At 44.8% G+C, this 24,112-nt stretch overlaps 2 long non-coding RNA genes across 11 annotated transcripts in view; one reads left to right on the top strand and one right to left on the bottom strand.

Moving 5' to 3' along the window:
* The window catches only part of LOC126069693 (uncharacterized), a 33,848-nt gene extending 31,418 nt beyond the window's left edge, over positions 1 to 2,430 (bottom strand). For all 10 annotated transcript variants that reach the window (XR_007516002.1, XR_007515999.1, XR_007516001.1 and 7 more), the window contains exon 1: positions 2,357 to 2,430. This is a non-coding gene — a long non-coding RNA (uncharacterized LOC126069693). The remainder of the gene's footprint in view (positions 1 to 2,356) is intronic.
* A 15,725-nt stretch (positions 2,431 to 18,155) lies between these two features.
* Positions 18,156 to 24,112, top strand: part of LOC126069695 (uncharacterized) — a 112,796-nt gene continuing 106,839 nt past the window's right edge. Inside the window, exon 1 of the long non-coding RNA XR_007516009.1 lies at positions 18,156 to 20,856. This is a non-coding gene — a long non-coding RNA (uncharacterized LOC126069695). The remainder of the gene's footprint in view (positions 20,857 to 24,112) is intronic.

Genomic DNA, 24,112 nt, shown 5'->3' with positions numbered 1-24,112 from the left:
TATCGAAATAAAAGAATCTTAACATAGTGGGCACTGCCTGCTGTAAAGCAAAGGAACTAGGGTAGAGGGGGCAGGGAAGATGGTTTGGTGTCCTTATCCAGTGCACAGGAGCATGGACAAATGCAGTTATGCACAGCAACAGGCCAAGAAAAGAGGCCCCGTGGTCACTACCCTTGCTATATCACACTAAGTGTGTGAGGGGGTAGGATCTTATGCAAATGGATGAACCATGTGCAATTATATACATTGATGTCAAAGGACATGATCGTATTCAATTAATGTCATGAACCTTGACTGTCCAAATAAAAGGATCTTAAACCAGTGGGTGCTCCCTGCTGTAAGGAAAAGGTGCTGGGGAGTTAGCAAGGGGAGGTGGAGCAGTGTTTTTATCCAGTGCACAGGCACATGGGCAAATGTAGTCATGCACAGTAATAGGCCAAGAAAAGAGGTCTTGTCTTAGTAATCAGCATCCTTGGTGTATCGCAGAGTGTGAAGGGGTAGGATCTTACTCAAATGGAACACACCATGTACAATTTATGCACACTGATGTCCAAGGGACATGGTTGTGGTCAATTAAAGGACCTAGACTGTCCAAATAAAAGGATCTTAAAGTAGTGGGAGCTCCCTGCTCAAACACAAAGCGCTACGAAGGTGAAGGGGCAGAGAGGACTGGGCTGTGTCCTTATCCAGTGCACAGGAACATGGACAAATGCAGTTATGCACCATAACAGACCAAGAAAAGACGCCTGAGTGGTCAGCACCCTTGTTATATCCCACAAAATCTGTGAAGGGGTTGGATCTTATTCAAATGGGAGGAAGCATGTGCAATTATACACACTGACGTCCAAGGGACATGGTTGTGGTCAATTAAAGTCATGTACCTTGACTATCGAAATAAAAGAATCTTAACATAGTGGGCACTGCCTGCTGTAAAGCAAAGGAACTAGGGTAGAGGGGGCAGGGAAGATGGTTTGGTGTCCTGATCCAGTGCACAGGAGCATGGACAAATGCAGTTATGCACAGCAACAGGCCAAGAAAAGAGGCCCCGTGGTCACTACCCTTGCTATATCACACTAAGTGTGTGAGGGGGTAGGATCTTATGCAAATGGATGAACCATGTGCAATTATATACATTGATGTCAAAGGACATGATCGTATTCAATTAATGTCATGAACCTTGACTGTCCAAATAAAAGGATCTTAAACCAGTGGGTGCTCCCTGCTGTAAGGAAAAGGTGCTGGGGAGTTAGCAAGGGGAGGTGGAGCAGTGTTTTTATCCAGTGCACAGGCACATGGGCAAATGTAGTCATGCACAGTAATAGGCCAAGAAAAGAGGTCTTGTCTTAGTAATCAGCATCCTTGGTGTATCGCAGAGTGTGAAGGGGTAGGATCTTACTCAAATGGAACACACCATGTACAATTTATGCACACTGATGTCCAAGGGACATGGTTGTGGTCAATTAAAGGACCTAGACTGTCCAAATAAAAGGATCTTAAAGTAGTGGGAGCTCCCTGCTCAAACACAAAGCGCTACGAAGGTGAAGGGGCAGAGAGGACTGGGCTGTGTCCTTATCCAGTGCACAGGAACATGGACAAATGCAGTTATGCACCATAACAGACCAAGAAAAGACGCCTGAGTGGTCAGCACCCTTGTTATATCCCACAAAATCTGTGAAGGGGTTGGATCTTATTCAAATGGGAGGAAGCATGTGCAATTATACACACTGACGTCCAAGGGACATGGTTGTGGTCAATTAAAGTCATGTACCTTGACTATCGAAATAAAAGAATCTTAACATAGTGGGCACTGCCTGCTGTAAAGCAAAGGAACTAGGGTAGAGGGGGCAGGGAAGATGGTTTGGTGTCCTTATCCAGTGCACAGGAGCATGGACAAATGCAGTTATGCACAGCAACAGGCCAAGAAAAGAGGCCCCGTGGTCACTACCCTTGCTATATCACACTAAGTGTGTGAGGGGGTAGGATCTTATGCAAATGGATGAACCATGTGCAATTATATACATTGATGTCAAAGGACATGATCGTATTCAATTAATGTCATGAACCTTGACTGTCCAAATAAAAGGATCTTAAACCAGTGGGTGCTCCCTGCTGTAAGGAAAAGGTGCTGGGGAGTTAGCAAGGGGAGGTGGAGCAGTGTTTTTATCCAGTGCACAGGCACATGGGCAAATGTAGTCATGCACAGTAATAGGCCAAGAAAAGAGGTCTTGTCTTACTAATCAGCATCCTTGTTGTATCGCAGAGTGTGAAGGGGTAGGATCTTACTCAAATGGAACAAACCATGTACAATTTATGCACACTGATGTCCAAGGGACATGGTTGTGGTCAATTAAAGGACCTAGACTGTCCAAATAAAAGGATCTTAAAGTAGTGGGAGCTCCCTGCCCAAACACAAAGCGCTACGAAGGTGAAAGGGCAGAGAGGACTGGGCTGTGTCCTTATCCAGTGCACAGGAACATGGACAAATGCAGTTATGCACCATAACAGACCAAGAAAAGACGCCTGAGTGGTCAGCACCCTTGTTATATCCCACAAAATCTGTGAAGGGGTTGGATCTTATTCAAATGGGAGGAAGCATGTGCAATTATACACACTGACGTCCAAGGGACATGGTTGTGGTCAATTAAAGTCATGTACCTTGACTATCGAAATAAAAGAATCTTAACATAGTGGGCACTGCCTGCTGTAAAGCAAAGGAACTAGGGTAGAGGGGGCAGGGAAGATGGTTTGGTGTCCTTATCCAGTGCACAGGAGCATGGACAAATGCAGTTATGCACAGCAACAGGCCAAGAAAAGAGGCCCCGTGGTCACTACCCTTGCTATATCACACTAAGTGTGTGAGGGGGTAGGATCTTATGCAAATGGATGAACCATGTGCAATTATATACATTGATGTCAAAGGACATGATCGTATTCAATTAATGTCATGAACCTTGACTGTCCAAATAAAAGGATCTTAAACCAGTGGGTGCTCTCTGCTGTAAGGAAAAGGTGCTGGGGAGTTAGCAAGGGGAGGTGGAGCAGTGTTTTTATCCAGTGCACAGGCACATGGGCAAATGTAGTCATGCACAGTAATAGGCCAAGAAAAGAGGTCTTGTCTTAGTAATCAGCATCCTTGTTGTATCGCAGAGTGTGAAGGGGTAGGATCTTACTCAAATGGAACACACCATGTACAATTTATGCACACTGATGTCCAAGGGACATGGTTGTGGTCAATTAAAGTACCTAGACTGTCCAAATAAAAGGATCTTAAAGTAGTGGGAGCTCCCTGCTCAAACACAAAGCGCTACGAAGGTGAAGGGGCAGAGAGGACTGGGCTGTGTCCTTATCCAGTGCACAGGAACATGGACAAATGCAGTTATGCACCATAACAGACCAAGAAAAGACGCCTGAGTGGTCAGCACCCTTGTTATATCCCACAAAATCTGTGAAGGGGTTGGATCTTATTCAAATGGGAGGAAGCATGTGCAATTATACACACTGACGTCCAAGGGACATGGTTGTGGTCAATTAAAGTCATGTACCTTGACTATCGAAATAAAAGAATCTTAACATAGTGGGCACTGCCTGCTGTAAAGCAAAGGAACTAGGGTAGAGGGGGCAGGGAAGATGGTTTGGTGTCCTGATCCAGTGCACAGGAGCATGGACAAATGCAGTTATGCACAGCAACAGGCCAAGAAAAGAGGCCCCGTGGTCACTACCCTTGCTATATCACACTAAGTGTGTGAGGGGGTAGGATCTTATGCAAATGGATGAACCATATGCAATTATATACATTGATGTCAAAGGACATGATCGTATTCAATTAATGTCATGAACCTTGACTGTCCAAATAAAAGGATCTTAAACCAGTGGGTGCTCCCTGCTGTAAGGAAAAGGTGCTGGGGAGTTAGCAAGGGGAGGTGGAGCAGTGTTTTTATCCAGTGCACAGGCACATGGGCAAATGTAGTCATGCACAGTAATAGGCCAAGAAAAGAGGTCTTGTCTTAGTAATCAGCATCCTTGCTGTATCGCAGAGTGTGAAGGGGTAGGATCTTACTCAAATGGAACAAACCATGTACAATTTATGCACACTGATGTCCAAGGGACATGGTTGTGGTCAATTAAAGTACCTAGACTGTCCAAATAAAAGGATCTTAAAGTAGTGGGAGCTCCCTGCCCAAACACAAAGCGCTACGAAGGTGAAGGGGCAGAGAGGACTGGGCTGTGTCCTTATCCAGTGCACAGGAACATGGACAAATGCAGTTATGCACCATAACAGACCAAGAAAAGACGCCTGAGTGGTCAGCACCCTTGTTATATCCCACAAAATCTGTGAAGGGGTTGGATCTTATTCAAATGGGAGGAAGCATGTGCAATTATACACACTGACGTCCAAGGGACATGGTTGTGGTCAATTAAAGTCATGTACCTTGACTATCGAAATAAAAGAATCTTAACATAGTGGGCACTGCCTGCTGTAAAGCAAAGGAGCTAGGGTAGAGGGGGCAGGGAAGATGGTTTGGTGTCCTTATCCAGTGCACAGGAGCATGGACAAATGCAGTTATGCACAGCAACAGGCCAAGAAAAGAGGCCCCGTGGTCACTACCCTTGCTATATCACACTAAGTGTGTGAGGGGGTAGGATCTTATGCAAATGGATGAACCATGTGCAATTATATACATTGATGTCAAAGGACATGATCGTATTCAATTAATGTCATGAACCTTGACTGTCCAAATAAAAGGATCTTAAACCAGTGGGTGCTCCCTGCTGTAAGGAAAAGGTGCTGGGGAGTTAGCAAGGGGAGGTGGAGCAGTGTTTTTATCCAGTGCACAGGCACATGGGCAAATGTAGTCATGCACAGTAATAGGCCAAGAAAAGAGGTCTTGTCTTAGTAATCAGCATCCTTGGTGTATCGCAGAGTGTGAAGGGGTAGGATCTTACTCAAATGGAACACACCATGTACAATTTATGCACACTGATGTCCAAGGGACATGGTTGTGGTCAATTAAAGGACCTAGACTGTCCAAATAAAAGGATCTTAAAGTAGTGGGAGCTCCCTGCTCAAACACAAAGCGCTACGAAGGTGAAGGGGCAGAGAGGACTGGGCTGTGTCCTTATCCAGTGCACAGGAACATGGACAAATGCAGTTATGCACCATAACAGACCAAGAAAAGACGCCTGAGTGGTCAGCACCCTTGTTATATCCCACAAAATCTGTGAAGGGGTTGGATCTTATTCAAATGGGAGGAAGCATGTGCAATTATACACACTGACGTCCAAGGGACATGGTTGTGGTCAATTAAAGTCATGTACCTTGACTATCGAAATAAAAGAATCTTAACATAGTGGGCACTGCCTGCTGTAAAGCAAAGGAACTAGGGTAGAGGGGGCAGGGAAGATGGTTTGGTGTCCTGATCCAGTGCACAGGAGCATGGACAAATGCAGTTATGCACAGCAACAGGCCAAGAAAAGAGGCCCCGTGGTCACTACCCTTGCTATATCACACTAAGTGTGTGAGGGGGTAGGATCTTATGCAAATGGATGAACCATGTGCAATTATATACATTGATGTCAAAGGACATGATCGTATTCAATTAATGTCATGAACCTTGACTGTCCAAATAAAAGGATCTTAAACCAGTGGGTGCTCCCTGCTGTAAGGAAAAGGTGCTGGGGAGTTAGCAAGGGGAGGTGGAGCAGTGTTTTTATCCAGTGCACAGGCACATGGGCAAATGTAGTCATGCACAGTAATAGGCCAAGAAAAGAGGTCTTGTCTTACTAATCAGCATCCTTGTTGTATCGCAGAGTGTGAAGGGGTAGGATCTTACTCAAATGGAACAAACCATGTACAATTTATGCACACTGATGTCCAAGGGACATGGTTGTGGTCAATTAAAGGACCTAGACTGTCCAAATAAAAGGATCTTAAAGTAGTGGGAGCTCCCTGCTCAAACACAAAGCGCTACGAAGGTGAAGGGGCAGAGAGGACTGGGCTGTGTCCTTATCCAGTGCACAGGAACATGGACAAATGCAGTTATGCACCATAACAGACCAAGAAAAGACGCCTGAGTGGTCAGCACCCTTGTTATATCCCACAAAATCTGTGAAGGGGTTGGATCTTATTCAAATGGGAGGAAGCATGTGCAATTATACACACTGACGTCCAAGGGACATGGTTGTGGTCAATTAAAGTCACGTACCTTGACTATCGAAATAAAAGAATCTTAACATAGTGGGCACTGCCTGCTGTAAAGCAAAGGAACTAGGGTAGAGGGGGCAGGGAAGATGGTTTGGTGTCCTTATCCAGTGCACAGGAGCATGGACAAATGCAGTTATGCATAGCAACAGGCCAAGAAAAGAGGCCCCGTGGTCACTACCCTTGCTATATCACACTAAGTGTGTGAGGGGGTAGGATCTTATGCAAATGGATGAACCATGTGCAATTATATACATTGATGTCAAAGGACATGATCGTATTCAATTAATGTCATGAACCTTGACTGTCCAAATAAAAGGATCTTAAACCAGTGGGTGCTCCCTGCTGTAAGGAAAAGGTGCTGGGGAGTTAGCAAGGGGAGGTGGAGCAGTGTTTTTATCCAGTGCACAGGCACATGGGCAAATGTAGTCATGCACAGTAATAGGCCAAGAAAAGAGGTCTTGTCTTACTAATCAGCATCCTTGGTGTATCGCAGAGTGTGAAGGGGTAGGATCTTACTCAAGTGGAACAAACCATGTACAATTTATGCACACTGATGTCCAAGGGACATGGTTGTGGTCAATTAAAGTACCTAGACTGTCCAAATAAAAGGATCTTAAAGTAGTGGGAGCTCCCTGCTCAAACACAAAGCGCTACGAAGGTGAAGGGGCAGAGAGGACTGGGCTGTGTCCTTATCCAGTGCACAGGAACATGGACAAATGCAGTTATGCACCATAACAGACCAAGAAAAGACGCCTGAGTGGTCAGCACCCTTGTTATATCCCACAAAATCTGTGAAGGGGTTGGATCTTATTCAAATGGGAGGAAGCATGTGCAATTATACACACTGACGTCCAAGGGACATGGTTGTGGTCAATTAAAGTCATGTACCTTGACTATCGAAATAAAAGAATCTTAACATAGTGGGCACTGCCTGCTGTAAAGCAAAGGAGCTAGGGTAGAGGGGGCAGGGAAGATGGTTTGGTGTCCTGATCCAGTGCACAGGAGCATGGACAAATGCAGTTATGCACAGCAACAGGCCAAGAAAAGAGGCCCCGTGGTCACTACCCTTGCTATATCACACTAAGTGTGTGAGGGGGTAGGATCTTATGCAAATGGATGAACCATGTGCAATTATATACATTGATGTCAAAGGACACGATCGTATTCAATTAATGTCATGAACCTTGACTGTCCAAATAAAAGGATCTTAAACCAGTGGGTGCTCCCTGCTGTAAGGAAAAGGTGCTGGGGAGTTAGCAAGGGGAGGTGGAGCAGTGTTTTTATCCAGTGCACAGGCACATGGGCAAATGTAGTCATGCACAGTAATAGGCCAAGAAAAGAGGTCTTGTCTTAGTAATCAGCATCCTTGGTGTATCGCAGAGTGTGAAGGGGTAGGATCTTACTCAAATGGAACACACCATGTACAATTTATGCACACTGATGTCCAAGGGACATGGTTGTGGTCAATTAAAGGACCTAGACTGTCCAAATAAAAGGATCTTAAAGTAGTGGGAGCTCCCTGCTCAAACACAAAGCGCTACGAAGGTGAAGGGGCAGAGAGGACTGGGCTGTGTCCTTATCCAGTGCACAGGAACATGGACAAATGCAGTTATGCACCATAACAGACCAAGAAAAGACGCCTGAGTGGTCAGCACCCTTGTTATATCCCACAAAATCTGTGAAGGGGTTGGATCTTATTCAAATGGGAGGAAGCATGTGCAATTATACACACTGACGTCCAAGGGACATGGTTGTGGTCAATTAAAGTCATGTACCTTGACTATCGAAATAAAAGAATCTTAACATAGTGGGCACTGCCTGCTGTAAAGCAAAGGAACTAGGGTAGAGGGGGCAGGGAAGATGGTTTGGTGTCCTTATCCAGTGCACAGGAGCATGGACAAATGCAGTTATGCACAGCAACAGGCCAAGAAAAGAGGCCCCGTGGTCACTACCCTTGCTATATCACACTAAGTGTGTGAGGGGGTAGGATCTTATGCAAATGGATGAACCATGTGCAATTATATACATTGATGTCAAAGGACATGATCGTATTCAATTAATGTCATGAACCTTGACTGTCCAAATAAAAGGATCTTAAACCAGTGGGTGCTCCCTGCTGTAAGGAAAAGGTGCTGGGGAGTTAGCAAGGGGAGGTGGAGCAGTGTTTTTATCCAGTGCACAGGCACATGGGCAAATGTAGTCATGCACAGTAATAGGCCAAGAAAAGAGGTCTTGTCTTACTAATCAGCATCCTTGGTGTATCGCAGAGTGTGAAGGGGTAGGATCTTACTCAAATGGAACAAACCATGTACAATTTATGCACACTGATGTCCAAGGGACATGGTTGTGGTCAATTAAAGGACCTAGACTGTCCAAATAAAAGGATCTTAAAGTAGTGGGAGCTCCCTGCTCAAACACAAAGCGCTACGAAGGTGAAGGGGCAGAGAGGACTGGGCTGTGTCCTTATCCAGTGCACAGGAACATGGACAAATGCAGTTATGCACCATAACAGACCAAGAAAAGACGCCTGAGTGGTCAGCACCCTTGTTATATCCCACAAAATCTGTGAAGGGGTTGGATCTTATTCAAATGGGAGGAAGCATGTGCAATTATACACACTGACGTCCAAGGGACATGGTTGTGGTCAATTAAAGTCATGTACCTTGACTATCGAAATAAAAGAATCTTAACATAGTGGGCACTGCCTGCTGTAAAGCAAAGGAACTAGGGTAGAGGGGGCAGGGAAGATGGTTTGGTGTCCTTATCCAGTGCACAGGAGCATGGACAAATGCAGTTATGCATAGCAACAGGCCAAGAAAAGAGGCCCCGTGGTCACTACCCTTGCTATATCACACTAAGTGTGTGAGGGGGTAGGATCTTATGCAAATGGATGAACCATGTGCAATTATATACATTGATGTCAAAGGACATGATCGTATTCAATTAATGTCATGAACCTTGACTGTCCAAATAAAAGGATCTTAAACCAGTGGGTGCTCCCTGCTGTAAGGAAAAGGTGCTGGGGAGTTAGCAAGGGGAGGTGGAGCAGTGTTTTTATCCAGTGCACAGGCACATGGGCAAATGTAGTCATGCACAGTAATAGGCCAAGAAAAGAGGTCTTGTCTTACTAATCAGCATCCTTGTTGTATCGCAGAGTGTGAAGGGGTAGGATCTTACTCAAATGGAACAAACCATGTACAATTTATGCACACTGATGTCCAAGGGACATGGTTTTGGTCAATTAAAGTCATGTACCTTGACTGTCCAAATAAAAAGATCTTAAACTAGGGGGTGCTCCCGGCAGTAAGGAAAACGCACTAAGCACTGGGGGGGGGGGTGGTGAGGGGAGGGGAGCAGTGTTCATATCTAGTGCACAGGAACACTGACAAATGCAGTTACGCACAGTAACAGGCCAAGAAAAGGTCTTATTGGTCAGCACCCTTGCTGTATCGCAAAAATGGTGTAAGTGGGTAGAATTTTATTCAAATGGAATGAACCATGTGCAATTATACACACTGATGTCCAAGGGCCACGGTTTTGGTCAATTAAAGTCATGTACCTTGACTGTCCAAATAAAAGGATCTTAAAAGTAGTTGGCACTCCGTGCTCTAAGGGGAGGCACGGGGCAGGGGGGGTTGGGGTCCTAATCTAGTGCACTGGAACAGGAAGCAGCGAATGAGGTCCTAATATAGTGCACTGGAACACGGACAAATGCAGTTATGCACAGTAACAAGCCAAGAAAAGAGGTCTTATTGGTCAGTACCCTTGCTATATCACAAAAAGGGTGTGAGGGTAGGATCTTACTCAAATGGGATGAAATATATGCGATTACATACATTGATGTCCAAAGGACATTGTTGTGGTCACATATAATTGTGCACCTTGACTATTGAAATTTAACGGACTCATGTACTGGGCACTCCCTGCTAGAAGGCAAAGGAAGATGGGCGGGGGCAGGGGGGAGTTTCCTTGTCAGTGCACAAGAACTGGACAAATCCAATCATGCATATTAACAGGCCAAGAAAAGGTGTTTTAGGGGTCTGCAGCCCTGCTATACTGCCAAGTGAATGTGAGGAGGTAGGACCTTGGTCAAATGGGATGAACCACTTGCAATTATACACATTAATGTCCAGTGGACATGATTGTGGTCACTTAAAACTGTGCACCTTGACTTTCCGAATGTAAAGGACTCATGCAATGGGCCCTCCCTGCTGGAGGGCAAAGGAAGATGAGGGAAAGGTCTTTCTTGTCTAGTGCGCAGGAACTCTGACAAATACAATCGGGCACATTAACAGGCCAAGAAAAGAGGCCTTAGTAGTCAGTACCCTTGCTGTATTGCAAAAGGGGTCTGATGGTATAAGACCTGAATGAAATAGGATGAACCGTGTGCAATTACTCAAGTTAATGTCCAAAGGATATGGTATGGTTACTTACAACTGTGCATCTTGACTATTCAAATGCAGCAGACTTGTGCAGTGGGCCCTCCCTGCTGGACAGCAAAGGAAGATGAGGGAGAGAGGCTACTTGTCTGGTGCACAAGAGCTGGGGCAAACACACCTGTGCACGCGAACAGGTCAAGAAAAAGGGCCTTGGGGGGGGTCACACACTCCTGCTGTACTGCAAACGGAGTGTGAGGGGGAAGGATTCTAATGTAGTTGTAATTTATGCGTTAACAATTTGCAAAGGAGGCCTTAAGGGCTCAGTACCCCATGCAGTAATGCAAAGGTGTGAAGAGTCATGGACTCCAGTCTAACTTGAAGGATGTGCCTGGACAATTGTAATTACACACATTCATAGTCCAAGAGAAGAGCTTTAATAGGAATCCTGATCTAACAGGCATGGTTTTGAACAAATAAGATTTTGCACAGGACAACTAAGACTGTTGTGCACATCAACAGATGCATTAACATACAAGAAAACAAATCTTGGCTTGCCAGCAGCAACCCCTGCAACAATGCAAGTGGAGGAAAGGAACGGGCTCTTACTCTAACACAAGGGAGCACAGGCTACTACAATTATGCACCTTTAAACAGCATAGAAGGGTGGGTTAACACCCCCTGCTATTACGCAAAAGGTGTGAGGGACTAAGATCTTAACGTTTGACACAACAACAGTCCAAGAGGAGGAGTTTAGGTGGTTAGTACTTCCTGCTATATAAAAGAAGTCAGGATGTCAGCTTATTGGGAGAGATCAAGGAGAATCAGAAACACGCACATTAAGAGTCACGGACAATTAGATATATACACAAGTCCCAAAAGAATGAAATTTGGGTGGCTAGCGTCCGGTTATATAAACGAGGTGGGATATCAGTTTAGTGGGAGGGACCATGGACACTGACATTTTGCACATTGATAGTCCCTAGGAAAGGTGACTTATGAGGGTAATTAACACCGTTTGCAATACAACAAAAAGGGTACAGGGGTACCTGATCTGAAAGACATGGTTTGGTCAATTACCATTGTTCAAATAAACTATTCTAGTGTGAAGCTCTTGAGGGCATTCCACTGCTCAATACCAACGAAGTGAGGTCTTTATCTAGCGCACAGGAAGAGGAATAAATGCAACTTTGCACATTAACAGTGGAAAAGAGGGGGCCTTGGTGATCGGCACCTTCTGCTATAATGCTAACAGAGCATGAGGGAATGGGATCTTAGTTTACTGGAAGGGACCATGCTGCAATTTGGTACATTAACGGTCCCAAGAGAAGATCTTTAGGTGGTCAGTATCCCCTGCAGCGGGAAACCCTAGTGGCGTACTGATTAAGTGCTACGGCTGCTAACCAAGGGGTTGGCAGTTCAAATCCGCCAGGCGCTCCTTGGAAACTCTATCGGGCAGTTCTACTCTATCCTATAGGGTCGCTATGAGACTGAATCGATTCGACGGCACTGGGATCCCCTGCAGTAATGCAAAAGGAGTATGATGGGATGGGATCCCAGATTTACAGGAAATATGGACAGCTGCAATTTTTTCAAATGAACAATCTTAGAAGAGGGGCCTTGGGTAATCAGCATCCCCTTGATGTAAAGTAAAAATTTGAAGGGATACTGAGAAAAAATATTAATTTCTAATCAGCTAGGACTGTGCACATAAACTCTCCCAGAGCAGAGCCCCTTGATAGAATACAAAGAGTGGTGGGGCTAATGCACAAGATCGTGACAAATGCAATTATGGACATCGACAAGGCAAGAGAAGGAGTCTTGGGTGATCAGCCCATCTTATGGTCTGCAAATGGGACATAGTGGCCCTTGCAAATGGACAGGACTCTGGACAACTGAAACTGTGCAAATTAACTGTCCAAGAGCTGGGTTCTTGAATGATCTTCTCTCCCTAACAACATCCCACAGAGGGTGGGATGGAGTGGGAATCCATTCTTATTGCATAGGACCATGGATATATGCAATTATTTGCATCAACAGTTTAAGAGAAGGGGCTCTGGTTAATAAGAACTCCCCAGCAGCAAAGGCAGAGAGACGGGGGACATCCTAGACTAACGGGTGGGACCGTGGGCAATTAGGATTTTATCTACTAATGCAAGGCAGTGGGTGTTCTGCTCCATCTAGGAGCAATGAAAAGCGTATGGGTGGGTCTTTCTATTAGGCAGGATCATGAACAATTATGATTGTGTCCCTCAATAATCCAAGGGAAGGGACTTTGAGGATCAGCCCTCTGATGTGATACAAAGAGGTTGCAAAGGCCCTAGTGTAATGAACAGGACAATGGACAATTGAGATTTTACTCATTAATCAAGAAACATGGTCTCGGGTAGTCAGCACTGCCCAGTAGCAATGCAAAGGGGATGGGGGGTGATTAAGGGGCAAGACAATGGACAATTATTATTTTGTACTTTAATTGTCCAAGAAGAGCAGGACTCCCCAGAAACAAGGCAAAAAAAGTAGGGTGCCCCTTTGTTTGATGGGCAAGACTATGACAATTAGAAATGAGCATGTCAACTGTCCAACAGAAGACAGACGCCTTGGGCTGTCTGCACCCCATGAGGAATGCAAATAGGGTTTGGACTGAAGTCTAGTGGGCAACATTATGAACAATTAAAATTTGATTCAATGCAAGGAGCCTTAGGTAGTTAGCACTTTTTAACAGCATATAAGAGAAGGCCACTGAGTACGGCCCCGCAACAATGAAAAGACAGAAAATTGGGATTGTAAGTATTGCAGCAATGACAGAGGGATGGTTTCTCCTTTCTTAGGGGCAGGGGATTGAAAGGATGATGAGTAATTGGAATTATGGACAGTAATTGTCAGATATAAAAGTCTTGATGAATCAGCATCTCCTAACATTAACGCATAGAGTGCAAGGGATTTTTTGTCCCAACACAGCGCCATGGACAAATGGGATTGTGTGCATTAACTAAGAACGGGGTCTCAAGTAGTGCACTTAGGATTAGCAATGCCAACGAGACACATAAAACGAAAAACCAAACCTGTTGCCTTCTAGTGGATTCCGACTCACTGGGTATTCCGATCAGTTGGTGAGCAACAGCCAACTGATTTTGAACACCGACCAGTGCAAAGTGGAGTGGCGCTTGAAGAAACTGGGCTGTAGGGTGGGGGCTGGAGACATGGACCTGGGTCTGGGCCGGGGCTGGGGTTGGGGTTGGGGTCTGGGCTGGGGCTGGGGCTGGGGTTGGGGCCTGGGCCGGGGCTGGGGCTGGGGCTGGGGCTGGGGCCGGGGCCGGGGCCAGGGCCGGGGCTGGGGCTGGGGCTGGGCAAGGGGCTGGGGGCTAGGCTGGGGTAGGGGTGCTCGGAGTGGAATTGTATGCTGGGGGAAGCCGAAAACCACTGAAAATTTAAAATTGTGAGCATTAATGCTCCATTGTAAATCTGAATATAGAGTACAAGACCATACTAATTCAAGTTTTCTGCAGGATAGAGGGTCATTAGTCAATTAGTGCAGCATCATGGTTGGGGGCTAGAGCAAGGCCTGGACTGGGGTGGACCTTCAAATATTCCTTTTCACCATGGGTCATGAAGTTAAACTTTGTATTACCTTTTTCTGTGCTATAAAACTCAAAAAAAAAAAAAAATTCCAAAGGAGATTGAGCCAATTTAAATTGGGGAAAAAAATTCAGTAAGGTTTTAAAAATGTGAAATAGTTTGACTTTGATGACCTAAAACCGGAGGGGAAAAAAAAAATTAAGGTAATTCATAGTAACAGAGATTGGCAAGCCAAAGAAATTTTAAGAAAACAGCTCGGTAACTGCAAAATCAATTCTATGAATAAAACCCCCTAAGTACATTCCTATTTTAGTCACTTAAGGCTTAAATTCAAGCAATAGCAAAGCACACAATGACTATATACTGACATTGAACAAATAGATACAAATCAAAACCTGACCCCACCATTAGCCAAGGGGGAGACCTTACTCTTGAAGAAGGCACGGATTCCTCTTCTGCTAAATGTTGGTCAACTATCATCTGAGGTCAATCCTTACCCGCACCAGACACGCCTGTGGCACTACTCATAACCATGATGCAAATTAAGAGCAGAGGCCAGGAAAGAATATAGACGCCTTAGACGCCTTAGACGGTGCTGCCAACGCATTAGAATGGGATGAACTCAGCCTGACCATATATTCAGCACTGGAGGAGGCAATGCCGGAGGAGATGGTAGTGGCTAAAAGGTCAATTGTCTTTCAATGTCCTTGAAACAACCGCGGTTAACACGCACTGTGATACACATACAACGCGAACCCCTGGCTGAACCGTTAGGCTAACTAACCCAAATCCAGTTGAGTAGCGTACCAGTATAATCAGTCCATTTGCATCTTCTATTCGAATTGGTTTGCCAACTCCCGCCCTCTTTCTGATTGGTCTGGTTACGCGGCAACCCGGCACTGCTCTACCTACCTTTTCCGTTATTTTGAGCGGCACGGGCGGCAAAACCCGCCATCTTTAACAATACAGCAGGCCCACCTTATGCAAAGCCCGCCAAGACTAAAGAGCAAAACTCCCGCTCTCATGATCATGAAACCAACAGCCATGTGGTCTTATGTGACATATAGGTCTTATGTGACAAGGCCTAACATATTGTCCCTGCGGCAAAACATGCCAGGAAGTGTGCATGACAAACACTCCCCTCCCGGTTCTACTCTGCAGCAAGAGCCTTAGCCGCCATCTACTACTATGTGACACTATCATGCAACATACATACCAGGACAAAAAGTCGCTCACCAAGTAGTGGACATCCCACCATTTGGCCGTTGCGGCAAACTGGAGCCGCCATTTTAGACAACAGCACAAAGCCGCCGGCCATATTAAGCAGTGCCGTACAGTTCGAGTCGCCATTTTGAAGGGTGTGCCTAAGTCCTTAGCTTCGGCTGGCCCCTTTCACTCTGACAGGACGACTCTGCTGTCCGGCCTCCAGGTACGATTTGTGCAAATTCCCTAACAGGTGTCTAATCAAAATCACTTTGAAGTCTGCGCCTAAGTCCGTTAGCTTCGGCTGGCCCCTTTCACTCTGACAGGACGACCCCCCCGCTGTCCGGCCTACAGGTATGATTCACGCAAATCCCCTAACAGGTCTCCAACCAAAATCGCCACTTCGAAGCCTGTGCCTACGCCCTTTCGTTAGCTTCGGCTGGCCCCTTTCACCCTGACAAGACGACTCCGTTGTCCGGCCTCCAGGTATGATTCATGCCAATCCCCTAACAGGTCTCTAACGAAAATCACCACTTCGAAGCCTGTGCCTACGCTCTTTCGTTAGCTTCACGGCTGGCCGCTTTCACCCTGACAGGACGACCCCGCTGTCCGGCCTCCAGGTACGATTTACGCAAATTCCCTAACAGGTCTCTAATCAAAATCACTTTGAAGTCTGCGCCTAAGTCCGTTAGCTTCGGCTGGCCCCTTTCACTCTGACAGGACGACCCCGCTGTCCGGCCTCCAGGTACGATTCATGCCAATCCCCTTACAGGTCTCTAACGAAAATCACCACTTCGAAGCCTGTGCCTATGCCATTCCGTTAGCTTCACGGCTGGCCCCTTTCACTCTGACAGGACAACCCCGCTGTCCGGCCTCCAGGTACGATTCGTGTAAATCCCCTTACAGATCTCTAACCAAAATCACCACTTAAAAGCCTGTGCCTATGCCCTTTCGTTAGCTTCACGGCTGGCCCCTTTCACTCTGGCAGGACGACCCCGTTGTCCGGCCTCCAGATATAATTCCTGCAAATCCCTTGACAGGTCTCCAACCAAAATCACCACTTCGAAGCCTGTGCCTACGCCATTCCGTTAGCTTCACGGCTGGCCCCTTTGACTCTGACAGGACAACCCCGCTGTCCGGCCTCCAGGTACGATTCGTGTAAATCCCCTTACAGATCTCTAACGAAAATCACCACTGCGAAGCCTGTGCCTATGCCCTTTCGTTAGCTTCACGGCTGGCCCCTTTCACTCTGGCAGGACGACCCCGTTGTCCGGCCTCCAGATACAATTCCTGCAAATCCCTTGACAGGTCTCCAACCAAAATCACCACTTCGAAGCCTGTGCCTACGCCCTTTCGTTAGCTTCACGGCTGGCCCCTTTCACTCTGACAGGACGACCCCGTTGTCCGGCCTCCAGATACGATTCATGCCAATCCCCTAACAGGTCTCTAACGAAAATCACCACTGCGAAGCCTCTGCCAACGCCCTTTCGTTAGCTTCACGGCTGGCCCCTTTCACTCTGACAGGACGACCCCGCTGTCCAGCCTCCAGGTACGAGTCATGCAAGTCCCCTAACAGGCCTCTAACCAAAATCACCACTTCGAAGCCTGTGCCTACGCCCTTCGTTAGCTTCGGCTGGCCCCTTTCACTCTGACAGGACGACCCCGCTGTCCAGCCTCCAGATAACGATTCATGCCAATCCCCTAACAGGTCTCTAACGAAAATCACCACTTCGAAGCCTGTGCCTACGCCCTTCGTTAGCTTCGGCTGGCCCCTTTCACTCTGACAGGACGACCCCGCTGTCTGGCCACCAGGTAGGATTCATGCCAATCCCCTAACAGGTCTCTAACCAAAACCACCACTTCGAAGCCTGTGCCTACGCCGTTTCCTTAGCTTCACGGCTGGCCCCTTTCACTCTGACAGGACGACCCCGTTTTACTGCTTTCAGTTTCAAGTCCTGCAAACCTCCTAACGAGTGGCAAGTCAATGCACTCAGGACATTTAGCTCGTGCAACACATACAACTGCCCCTGCTTGTCTCGCTCTCCAACTCTCCTCCCTAATTCATCTTAGCACAAGCAACTAGCCCCTCAGTCCAGCTATGCGGCAATCCAGAAAAGCGGCCATTTTTCCTCTGCAAGCTGACCATCTCAGCCAACTGCAGTTACACCCAGCCAAAGCCGGAGGTTCACTCACACGACACAAACTGATCAGGAGCAAAATTATTAGATACCCCAGATGGTGAAATAAACTACAAAACCCAACACTTCTACATCCATAAAAAGACCCGATGGAAGATAGGAAAAAAAAAATTAAAGCAGGTATCCACGACCCCGATGGGCAGGGGAAAAAAAAAATATAAAGCAGGTATCCACGACCCCGATGGGCAGGGGAAAAAAAAATATAAAGCAGGTATCCACGACCCCGATGGGCAGGGGAAAAAAAAAATAAAGCAGGTATCCGAGGCCCCGATGGGCATGCAAAAAAAAAAAAAAACAATAAAAGCAGGTATCCACAGCCCCGATGGGCCAAAAAATAAATTATGGGAAAAAAGGAACAGGTCTCCGTTGCTCCGATGGGCCAGTGGTTGGGTGGGGGGGGGGACACAGCAGTTATCCATGGCCCTAACGGGCTAAGGAAAAAAAAAATTAAAAAGCAGGTATCCGCAGCCCTGATGGGCGAGGAAAACAAAAAATATAAAAGGCAGGTATCCACGGCCCCGATGGGCAAAGACCAAAAAAAAAAAAAAAATTAAACCAGGTATCTGCAGCCCGGATAGACAAGGGACAAAGGATACAAAAGGAAAAAAGAGAGCTAGGCCGCAAAAAGCAAACATCAACCAAAACGTAGTCCAAAGACAACACTTCCGGAGAAATAAAGGGGAGGTGTGGCGAAAACCCTAGGATCTTGTACCTAGTTTTAGAACTAATTTCGGTGATTTGCTTTTCAGAGAAATATGCCCGAAGCCCATCTCAGGGCTCTAACGCTTCCAGAAAGAGACGCCAAGGCAGAAACATCGGGGTTCAGATCTCTCCGGCTCGACAGAAGAATATGGCGACTGGAGCAAATTGCGAGACTTAAAACACTGACGTAGAGCTGCATGGGTGGAGGAAGCAGAACAGGCGTGGCTTGAAAAATTGAAAGCTGGACATTCTTTTCGTGGGTTTTCCGTGGATTTTTCTAGTCAGCTCAAAAAAAAAAAAAAAAAAATTTACCCAGAAATAAGACAAAAGGCCATTCCAACAAATCCGAGGCATTCTACAAGGAAAGTAAGTCTCACTTCCGGTCCAGGAGTTACAACATCAATAGATTTTCAAAGTTTTCATCTATAAGATAGAAATGTTGAGTAAATCAAATTAGATAAGTGATGCTAAAATTCTCTACAAACTGCCTAGCAAACGTAAAGGTTTCCACTTAGTTTGGTTTTGAGATTAGAGGAAAGAGGAGAACTTCGATTTGTTGCTACGTCCTCCAAGTACCTCGTTCAGCCAGAATGCATAACCTCCTGACCAAACCTTTGAATCAAAGAAGTGAGGAAGCGGCAGTACATCGAGGTTGAACCACCTTCAAAGCACTTCGCTAGCATCATCGAATGCGGTAGTGAAGAATGATTTACCTGCCTTATACAGAGGGCCGTAAAGGCTGAGTAATGTACATGGACTCAGGCTGCGATTGAGTGTTCCTTGTACCCCAGTACAGGGCCCGCTGTGGCGCCCGACAATAGGAAAGGTGAGTTAAGCACTTATGCGGTCGGAGAGACACAGGAACGCATCTCACAGAAAGGCTGTTTGGCCCCTAAACAATTGATAAGCAACACTGCCACCAGTTTTTAACTCTGAAACTGTATTTCCTTCATCTTTAGTATTTGCTTACTTCGTCGATTTGCTCTACTCAACACTGGATCAACGAGGACAACATCGCAACACTGAAGCTCACCAACCAGCAGTAAGAAACTCTCAGGTGAATGCCAAAGCATCCCCAGAGCCTGGCTGTTTCAGTGGGAAGCAAACGAAACTCACGAACCTCCTTTACTGTTCGTCAGAGAGAAAGTGGAGAGCCTTAGGGAGCCAATGGAGGCTGTGTTTCATGACAGCTCCCAGAAAGTCTCGGATCACGTCGCACTCCCAACGGCTGACTGAAAAAGCGTACCGGTGAGCACATGGCACCTCATAAGCATGCCCCAGCCTCCTCAGACAAATAATGAAGTGTGCACAATTTAAGGAAATAATTTGATTGGTTATTCTAAGTGAGGGATTTTGCAGTGCAAAAGTGGTATCCTTGAGAAGACTATACTCAACACGAAGAGAATCTAACAACAGAAATTCAGTCTGGAAGGTAATTACCAACAGGTACCTTCCAGAAAACCAAACCACAGAGCAAAATCCTATGAACAAGACCTACTATACTTTCCAGATTTGGGGAAGGAAATGAAATTATTTGTTGGCCTCTTTTTTTTTTTTTTTTTTTAACAACAGGACTCTACCCAGAAAACCCTTAAAAGCAGGCCTTTTTTTTTTTTTTAACGATAGGATTCTACCCAGTAAACCCTTAACAACAGGCCTGTTTTTTTTTTTTGTTGTTGTTGTTGTTTAGCAATAGGACTCTACCCAGGAAACCTTAGCTCTCCGAGTAAACAAAGTTCTCTTAATATACATAAAAAAATAAACAGTTCTCCGAATACACATAGTTTTGTTAGTAAACATGGTTCCCTAAGTAAGCCATAGTTCTGGGAACACCATTCAAAACCTTGGCCTGAAGCAATTTACATTAAAGAAGCACTTTACATTAGCATATGTAAAGCGACCATGAGACCAGGTTTCCCAGGCTCCAGCTCGGGGTTGGGAACTCTGGCTTAACATGGCCCTATCCAATTTTTTTTTTTTTCAATCCAATAGAATTTTCTACAATTATGGAAACCTGCTATACTTTTTCAACCTTGGGTTAAGGAAAAATTTTTTAAACAGGACTCAAAAAACATTGACTGTAAAAGATTGATAAATTTGACTCTTCGAAATTATAGCCATTTGTTTAACAAAAACACTTTAAAAAGTGAAAAGACAAGTTATAAGCTGGCCTGTTCTAGGGATCTGTGGCCAGGCCCTGGTTCCAGGAGTGTGGTTAGGTGAGCAGATTATTCACACTGGCTGTCATAGTATTTCTTTCACGGGGTTGTGTGTGATTAGGCCACCAAAATGGTACTATAGCATTCTGATTTGAGGTGACTCTCACTCACATCAGACACAAGACACGTTCAGGGCTCTGGGCTACCAAGGTCTGCTGCTGACACTTCGGCTAAGGGAATTGCCAAGGCAAGAAATCTATATTGTTTCAACATAAACAGGTTCTGAAGAGCCAGTGCATTGGATGTAGTAACAGTGTTGCTACATTTTTCTCATTTGACAATAAAGAACATGAAGCAACGGTTTCTGAACTTGAAAAAGGAAGAGATGGTGCCTGGATGATCTGAATGATCTTTAAGTGTACTGAATGGACGCTAAATATGTAAGTACCTCGTCTCTAGCTATTATTCTAAACCTTCACTGATAAATCACTATACATCACATGGGCCCACAAATTTTGTAATACATTTATAATCAAATTGTTTATATAAGCAGGGGCTCCAAAAAAAATTTTCCTGGGGCCCTGCATGCCCCGTGGCAACCTTGCCCTCTTCTGTTGTTTACCACCTTTGAGCTCTATTCCCCACCCCTTGCCATCCCCACCAGTCCTAGATCCTCCACTTCACTCCCTCCTTTTCATGACTTGGCTTTGCGTTTGCTACTGCGTGGCTCCATTTTATAAATGTATTAGGCTCACAGATGTGGAAACTGAGACTCTAAAAGGAAAAGTGACTTGCTCAAAGTCAATTAACTAGTCAGAGTTGGACACCCGCGGGGATGTTCAGGCGTATTTTCTGTGGCTATGTCCTAGCTGTGTTAGAATCTTCTATTTTGGGTTCCCAAATGCATGTCACACATAGGAACTCTATAAGGTGGAGGGGAGAATCAGGTCTTCTTTTTAAAAGATTCAGATTATTCTAATTCTAGGCTTGTCACTTCATTGCTTTGTACCTCACCATTCCCCTGCCAGACTATGACCAAAAAAACAAAAAGTTAGGCAGGTCCTGATTTCGCCACCAGATGGCAGCATGAGATCAGCAAAGAAACACTGAGCGCGCCTTTGGCGCCAAGGTCTTATACCAAACCGGACTAGGGCCTGAGTGTTACTCATACAAGGGCAGTATCAGAAGAAAGGCTGAAAGAAAAATAATCAGCTTTACTTTGCACAGCCTCGGTGAATGGAAGTTTGTTCTTGGCTTCAGGGCAGTGCCATTTAAAGAGGATTTTAATAAAGTAGCAAGAAATTAGCAGGCTGGTAGGGACTCTCCAAACCATCAACAGTGAAAAACAGTTAAAGGAACCAGAATATATTATCTGGAAAAGAGAAGACCCGAGGAAGGGCTCTGTGCAACTCAGAAGGGCTGTCTGCAGTGGGAGGAAGAAATCATTAGCTTTGTTGTGTAGCTCATGTAAATGAGGACTTCTGAATACTGTGAGCTGTCCAAATATGCAACAGACTATCTCCAGATCTGAGGAGATGCCTATCAATGAAGGTATACAAGAAAAAGGTGTATTTAGTGGGGATGCTACACAGATGATCATCAAATGGAGATGCTGGGCCATATGCCCTATAAGGGTCCTCTAATAATGGAACTAGCCCAAGGCCCCATGTACCTCTTTAGAGTATCTGGGGCATCCCTCTATCCCTGCTGCTCATACACACAATTTATGGTGTCCCTCAAAAGTATATGAGGATGGTGAGAGAGGTTTAATATTAATCAAAAAGGGACCATGGGGTTACACATGTCAAAACTCAGTGAATGTACAGTTTATAATTCTGCACTTTAATGTATATACTTCACACCGAAATAAAAATACTGTAAAAAGCATTAAACTCTTTAATGTTATATACATGGAGTGGTGTACTGATGTCTGTAGTTTACTTTGAAATGCATCAGAAAAATAAGATGAATTACTGGATGGATAGAAGGATGGACAGAAGTGTAGTTATATGATAAAACAATTATAGTATGTTAATGGTAACGCCTATGTGGTGAGGTATCTCTGGACTATTCTTTCATCTTTGCCGCATGATTACAAATTTTCATGATCAAAATGAAATGTTGGGGTGATGTAACTGAGAATGGTGGAGTAGGGAGCTCCAAGGACCATCCCTCCAAAGAAGCAACCATTAACCTGGGAAAAATTGTCACAGATGATTTTTAGGAAACCTGAAATTGAATTTTAAAAAACAGCAACCAAGGGAGTAGTTAATGAAGAAAAAGAGCATGCTAAATGTTGGTAAGAGTATTGTGGTTTTTTTGCTTACCAACCCCCATTTCTCAAAACAGCTGTAGCTGTGAAGATGGTGGCCTGCTTTCCTATTGTGGCTTACTGGTGTCAGATGGATCGATATGGACCTTGTTCTAGGAATTTTATGTTTTGAGTTCTTACATTTAGATCCTTAGTTGATTTTGACTTATTTTTCATATATGGTGTGAAGTATGGGTCCAGCTTCATTCTTTTGAGTGGAAATCCAGTTGTCCCAGCACTATTTATTAAAGAGACTGTTCTACCCCACTCTGGAGCCCTAGTGGCACACTGGTTAAAAGTTTGGCTGCTAACCATGAAGGTCAGCAGTTCAAATCCACTAGCCACTCCTTGGAAACCCTATGGGGCAGTTATACTCTGTCCTATAGGGTCGCTGTGAGTCAGAATCCACTTAAAGGCAACTGGTTTGGTTTTGTTTTTCATTCTATCCCTATCCAGTGGACTTAACACTCTTGTCAAAAGTCACTGGACCATAAATTCACATTTCTATGTTATTGGTTTATATGTCTATCACTATACCAGTACCAGACCCTTTTGATTATTATCGCTTTATAGTGTTTTGAGATTGGCAACTGTGAGTCCTCCTACTTTGCTTTTCCAAGATTGCTTGCAGTTATATATAAATTTGAGAATTGGCTTTGACATTTCTGCAAAGAAAGCTGTTAGAATTTTGATGGGGATTACATAGAATCTGTAGATTGCTTTAGGCAGTAATGACATCTTAACAATATTGTCTTTCTTCAATGACCAGAGAATGTCTAACCATTTATTTAAGTCTTCATTAAATTCTTTCAGTAATGATTTATAGCTTTCAATGTACAGGTTTTTCACTTACTTGGTTAAGTTTATTCCTATATAGTTTATTATTTTAGATGCTATTGTAAAAGAAATTGTTTCCTTAAAATGCTTTTCAGAATGCTCATTGCTGATGTATAGAAGAAACCCAATTGAATTTTGTGTGTTGATCTTGTATCCTGATACTTGTACGAATTCATTTAATATCTCTAATAGAGCTCTTGTGCAATCTTTGAGGTTTTTTATATACAGAATCATGTCATCTGTGAAAAAGGATATTTTTATTTCTTCCTTCCCAATTTGGGTACCTTTTATTTATTTTTCTTGCCTAATTACTCTGGCTAGGACTTCCAGTACAATATTAAATAGCAGTGATGGAACTGAGCAGCCTTCTCTTGTTCCTGATCTTAAAAGGAAAGAAAGCTCTCAGTCTTTCTTCACTGAATATGATGTTAGCTACAATTTTTTCATGAATGTCCATTATCATATTGAGAAATTTCCTTTATATTCCTAATTTGTTGAATGATTTTATCATGAAAGACTCTTGGATTTTGTCAAAAGCCTTCTCCACA

Source organism: Elephas maximus, chromosome X, assembly GCF_024166365.1.
Source record: "Elephas maximus indicus isolate mEleMax1 chromosome X, mEleMax1 primary haplotype, whole genome shotgun sequence".
In the NCBI taxonomy this organism is placed as follows: Eukaryota; Metazoa; Chordata; class Mammalia; order Proboscidea; family Elephantidae; genus Elephas; species Elephas maximus.
Note: the sequence above shows the minus strand (reverse complement) of the source record. Positions and strands in the feature narration are given on the sequence as shown.